This window comes from Ambystoma mexicanum, chromosome 7q (assembly GCF_040938575.1).
Source record: "Ambystoma mexicanum isolate Mex_15411 chromosome 7q, UKY_AmexF1_1, whole genome shotgun sequence".
NCBI lineage: Eukaryota > Metazoa > Chordata > Amphibia > Caudata > Ambystomatidae > Ambystoma > Ambystoma mexicanum.
The window spans coordinates 399,274,294-399,280,441 of record NC_090941.1 but is presented as its reverse complement, the minus strand read 5'-3'; positions in this window follow the sequence as shown (position 1 = coordinate 399,280,441).

Below are 6,148 nucleotides of genomic sequence, written 5' to 3'. Positions count from 1 at the left end.
CTGGTCGGCATGGCGATACATGGCTGCCTGGTGAGTATAAATGCCACAGCACATGCGTGCATATCAGATACTGAGTAATGTCACAACCCCACTAATGATACCCATCACCACGTCCCCAGGGGACAATGCCTACCCTCTGTGCACCCACATGATGACGCCAATTCGGAACCCCACCACGCCACCCGAGGTAAGGTACAATACAGCCCATATTGCAACCCGGGGCATAGTGGAGCGCACATTCGGAGTGCTCAAGTCACGCTTTTGCTCCCTAGACCGCTCTGGTGGGCAGCTGTTATATGCTCCCCCATTAGTGTGCAGGATCATAGTGGCAGCATGTGTCCTGCACAACGTTGCAACACGCAGGGGCCTGCCGGTGGACATGGTGGTGCCCCCACATCCCCAACCACATGCACGCCCGCTGCATATGGGAGGGGAAAGGGCACGGGGTGGGGCAGCCCATACGCAGCTGGTGGCTAATTACTTCACCTAAAATCACACCCCTGTGGAGTGCACACAGCCCTGGCACATACCAGCTGGCTATCAATGACGATGAGTCAACTGACAGTCAACTGTCACAACCATACCAGCCTGAGATTGTTCACCTGGTAGTGTTCCATTGTGTGCATCCCTACCTACACAAACACCACCAATGCTGTGTCATCAAAAGACACACTTCTATGCTGTTAAAATCATTAGCCCCTTGCAAGATACAACATGACAATAGTGCCATGTCACCCAACACCTCCCCAGCACCACCCCCCAACACACCATGGCATGTCATGCTATGTGAGTGCAAACAAAGGAATCCCCAAAACATGACACAAGTGTCACAAAGTACAGTGTCCCGATGGGAAAATGGCCACACACAATGTGTTCCCATTAATGTAGAACTGACAACACACATGACCAAAGACTTACCACAATACAATGCAGCTAGCCACCCCAAAAATAGCATTCACATGACAGTACTAAGTTAAAGGATACGTAGACTTACAACCTGGTGATGCTAGCACATCGACCACCCCCAAATGTACAGTGTTGGTGCCACGCAAATCTGGAAGTGCACTGCTTACAACATGAACTCCATCTCCAAAGTAGACGGCCTTGTGAAGACATGTGGAATGAACCTGCAAATTAGGAGGGAGATATGGATGCACAAGCACACATCAATACACCATGCAGTGTACAATACTACAACAATATGCACTAGGAATGTATACACAGTATTGACTACAGACTGCCCACACATGTCATGGGAGTCCAACCTCACTGTGTAAGTTACTGTCACTTGGGCACACCCTTTGCAAGCCCATGGTAACGGGAAGCAGGAGGGGTGTGTGTCTCATGAACCCAAGCATCTAACCCAAACTCAGGACAAGCCTGCATGTGCCCAGCCACAATACAGTGGATGCCCACGGGAGCCACACAAGGCATTACACTGTAACAAAAAAGCAAAAATCAAAAACCAAAATCCAAAAATCAAAAATCAAAAATCAAAAATGGCCATGTGGTGGCCAGGGGGGTGGGGGAGGCCACCCAGGAGGTCCGAGGACAAGGTGCACACCAACAGCCACCTGTGTGGATGTTGTGAAAAAAAAAACACCTCCATGGGCTCATGGCCTGCACGGCTACGCTATTGTGAGAGATTCTGAATCGCTGTGGTTGCTCTCTTCACCCTGTGCTGCTGCCGCCACAGGAGGTGGTGGTGCTATGGGAGGCAGCCCACGTAAAGCCCTAGTCTGGTCCTCCACGGCAGCAAGCATGCGGGTGTGGAAGGTCTCGTTCTGGAGGATTATGTTGCAGAGATCCCCATGCACCACCTGACCTGATGCCCGGACCTCCTACCGAGTTGCCTGCATCTCTGCTGAGAGCGTACATGTGACACGCTCCAGCAGATGTTCTGTCCTCATGACAGTGGAAGCCTCAAGCTCCACAAGTTTCTGCCTGAGGTGACAGACTTCTACCCTCAGGGCTTCCCTTTGGCCCTGGGACTCTAAAGAAATGCCTTCCCGCTGTGTATCCAGGGCCGCCCGTCTGTCCCTGTTGGACGCTAACATGTCCTCCCTGAGTGATTGGCAAATGGAGTCTGTTGCCTGCTGTAGTTGCTCCATCTGCCGCTCTGGGGGGACAATGGAAGTGGCCACCCTCTCCATAGCTTGAGCCATCATCGTAGATGCTGCTGCCTTATGTTTTGCCATACCGTATATGGATCTCTCCCATGCGGTTTTGCCTGGTGGCGTATGGCCACCGCGTTGGCGGGCACCATACCTGTCTGGGGAAAGGCGAACTGTGCTTTGCTGTGTCGGCACTGCCTGAGGCTGCAGGACTGCATTCCCCCTCTGATCTGCTGGCCCAGGAACAGGATCAGATGTTGCAGAGTGTGGCCCTGCATCCGTAACCACCAAAGGCGGACCTACCAACACTGACATCCCCATAGTGAGCTGTACCCCTGGTGCAGGTGGGTCGGACAAAACAGAATCCCTCCCAGAAACACCTACCTGCGAAGCCACATAGATCTCATCATCCGAATCAACACCCGAAAAGACGTCTGGTGAGGTGCACCCAGAGACAACCCTGGAGAGAACGGTCTGCAGCAAGAGTGGGTTCTCACCCACCACCACACCCCGTCCCCCACTGGTGCCTGGTCGTGCCTGAGATCCCTCGTGGGTCTGCACCATCTCCTCACCCTCAACAGCATCAAGTGCGTCATCCCCTGCAGGACCATGAAAGACAAAAAATGGAAATAGGCATTAGCACCATGGCACACAATTAGGCCTCACGAAGTACAGAACCAGTGCTTGATTGACACATGTCCCACATGACTATAACCCTCCCATGCATGCACTGTCACTGAGTTTGAAGGGGAGGAAAATGTCAGACACTGATGACACCAAGATGGAAGAGCAACACATTAGATGCATGCTGGCTAGCAGAGCCATCACACATTGGCCTGTGAGTGGCATGTCCAATCCACATACATGATACATGCCATCACACAGATGGCATGTACCATAGGCATGTCAAATATCGTTTGACAATAGGGCTGAGATATGTGTATTGAAAGTGGGGGGATCGAAACAATCAGCCTGAATGAACAATGAGAAATACGGAACAATGTTGTTGCAAGATGCCACTTCAAGGGCGACTGGCGTGATGTTGCACAAAAAGTCTACTGTGGGCAGAAGGGATACTGTAATACCCAAATCCAGGGGCACAGAATGTTATGGATGAAGCACATGGGTGAACCAAACCTCTCAGGTACACACACCCTCACCTGGCACTCAATCAGAACCCCTCACACACACAACATACACATGGATCACACACACATGCATGTGCACTCACCGGACAATGCCTCGTAATCTGGCAGATCTCCCACACCTTGGATCTGTTCCTCTGTGACGTAGGTCCCAGCAACAGACTCATGTACAGTGAGTTCAATGTCCTCTTGTGGAGACCCACCTCCAGTCACCAGAGTAGCGGCATGACTTGAGGCCAGCTTTTTCTTTGCCCTGTGCTTAAGGTCATTCCAGCACTTGTAGCACTCACCAGATGTGCGCCTCACTGATCCAAGGGCACTTATGATGTCCGCGATTGTCTGCCAGTGTGCCTGACGTTCAGCAGGTGTGGTCTTGCACCCTGCAGTTATCAACATTTCGCTGTCGTGTGCGGACACATACTGCACAAGTGCATCACGTCGGCTTCATTGAAGCTAGGCTTCCTTTGCGTGCCGGACTGCGTAGCCGTGTTTGGGGTATCAGCCTGTAGTGGACGAGCACTCTTCCTCTTTTTCTTGGAAGTTGGTGGGGATCCTGAGTGGCCTACGCCGCTCTGGCCACCAGGGGCAGGAGCACCGGTGGACTGGGTAGTTGGAGTGTGGGAATGCACACTGAGCATGGGACTTGGTGCAGGCATTGGCTGAAGTGTTACGTAGTCAGGGGCAACGTTAGCAAGATGAACTGGGACCAACACTGCCCTGGCTGGGAGAGTCAGAGCTGGGGTGGATGGAGCTGCAGCTGCCCCTGCAGCCTCCCCACACTGCCTACTCGGGGCAGCAGTTGACATAGCTGCCCCTGATCCACGTGGCCTGGTGACACCAACTTGCACCGCCACACGTGGCCTAGACTTGGCGACCTGGAAGTCAGCCTGGGAGTCATCCTCTGCCAGGTCAGGTGCCACAATGGGCCGGTCCAACAAGGGCTGATCAGAGATGGTGTCACGTTTCCCTCAACTATGGGGGGGCATGGGTGTCCCTGACTGGTCCTCCACACATGGGGGGCTAGGGGTACCCTGCAAATCCCGGCCATGTCCCCTACCGCGCCTACCACGGCCACCTCTTGAGGCTCGGCCACCTTTGCCACCCTTACCGCTTGGTCACCTCCCAACCATGGCACTGATGTTGTTGTGCGTATGGGAGTTGCAGTAAACTATTGTCCTGGGTAACTGGGTGTCAAAGGGGTAGGTTACTAGATGGAATTCGTACCCTAGTGCTCTAGCAAGGCTGTATGTGACCCCTGGGGAAAGATGATGGGTCACGCAACGCACAGGCACCCCAAAAACAGAAAATAACATGCACGCAACCCCTCATAGACCACGTACGTGGAAAAATGAACCCGCACTACGCTGTGGCACCCAGAAACATAAAAATGAATGTACGCGTGTTACACGCAGCCTACAATGACCTCTGAAGGGGTACGTGACACACGGGGCAAGCACAGTTGTTAAATACTTGCACGACTCACCGTCTGCCTGGAAAATGAGCGTGAAAAATACGCGCATGTGCGCGTTGGCAAAACCCCCGCCAAAAGAAGAATTGTACACTGTCAGAGATGAAAGGACAAAATAAGAAGTGAACGCTGTTTGAGGAAACAGGCCCAACAGAAAATCAGAAAAAAGCTGTCAGAGGTAACAGGGAGTACGAACTAGAAACGCTGTGAAGTAAATCGCGTGTGAACCGACAAGAAGTACAGAATTCACCCACTCGCTCTCCATGAAAAGCACGTACAAGGATATGACGTCCTACATGTGCCTTTTGAACCGGCCCACACGTCCCACGTAACTTCTGTGTATACGCGCTGAGGCCCCATCCTCCAATTTCACGAGCTGACACTCGGACGTGCAGTTCTTGGACGTGTTACATGCACCCGTGTACAGGGAAACGCCTGCGCACGCACGTCACAGACGCGCTTACGCGCTAAGGGCCTTTGCTCCAATGAAATCGCATGCGCGTGCTGACGCGCTTATGCGCTAAGGGCCTTTCCTCGAATTACACGCTGACGTGCAAGATTTTCACATGCCAAATCACTCCGTATCAAGCTGGCCACGCGTAAGCACACGGAAGACCACGCTCCTGCCCAGAAGGCCGAATTACTGCCCCCCAGAGCCCCGATCACGCTCCCACCTGCCGTCTGCTGCTGCCTGCCTGCCTGCTGCCCACATGCCCTGCTATTTGCTGCCTGCACATCAGCCAGGGGTGCAGTTGCTGTGACCACCCCTTGCTGGAAAAGAAGACTCCCGGCTGGAGTACCATCTTGCTCCACAACCCAGCCCCAGGACCCAGTTGCCCACCCACTCCTGCCTCTGGGGTTGCCATGTCGGGCACTATACCATCTGGCATCACTGGCAACCCCCAGCCAGAGAGGCAGAGGGCCAGCAGCTTCACTGCCACCGAAGCTGGTGTCCTGGTGGAGCAAGTCCTGGGGCAGTATGATGCCCTCTATGGAAGTTCTCGCACCGACAAGGAAGGACGGACCCAGATCTGGACGGACATCGTGACTGCCATCAACGTGGAGGGGGTGGCAGTCCACCTATTCCATCATGTCAAGAAGCGCTGGGAGGACTTCAGGTCCAGGACCCTCAGCAAGGCCCGGCGCCTCTTGAAGGGAGTGCATGCTAAGGGGCGCTGGGGCCAACTGTCGGAAAATCAGATGAGAGTCCTGGAACGCATATCCCCAGCGCTCCATGTCCAGGTCCTTGGGAGGCAGACCTGTCTGGAGTCGAGCGGTAAGTGTACATGCATACTGATTGTATGCTGTGCGTGTGGTGGTGTTCCAGTAGTGTGCAGGTTGCACATATGTTTTTGTCGGGCCATGTATGTACAGGGCCGTGAGGCTGACACATGCAAGGCCTCTCATGTGTGACACATGGA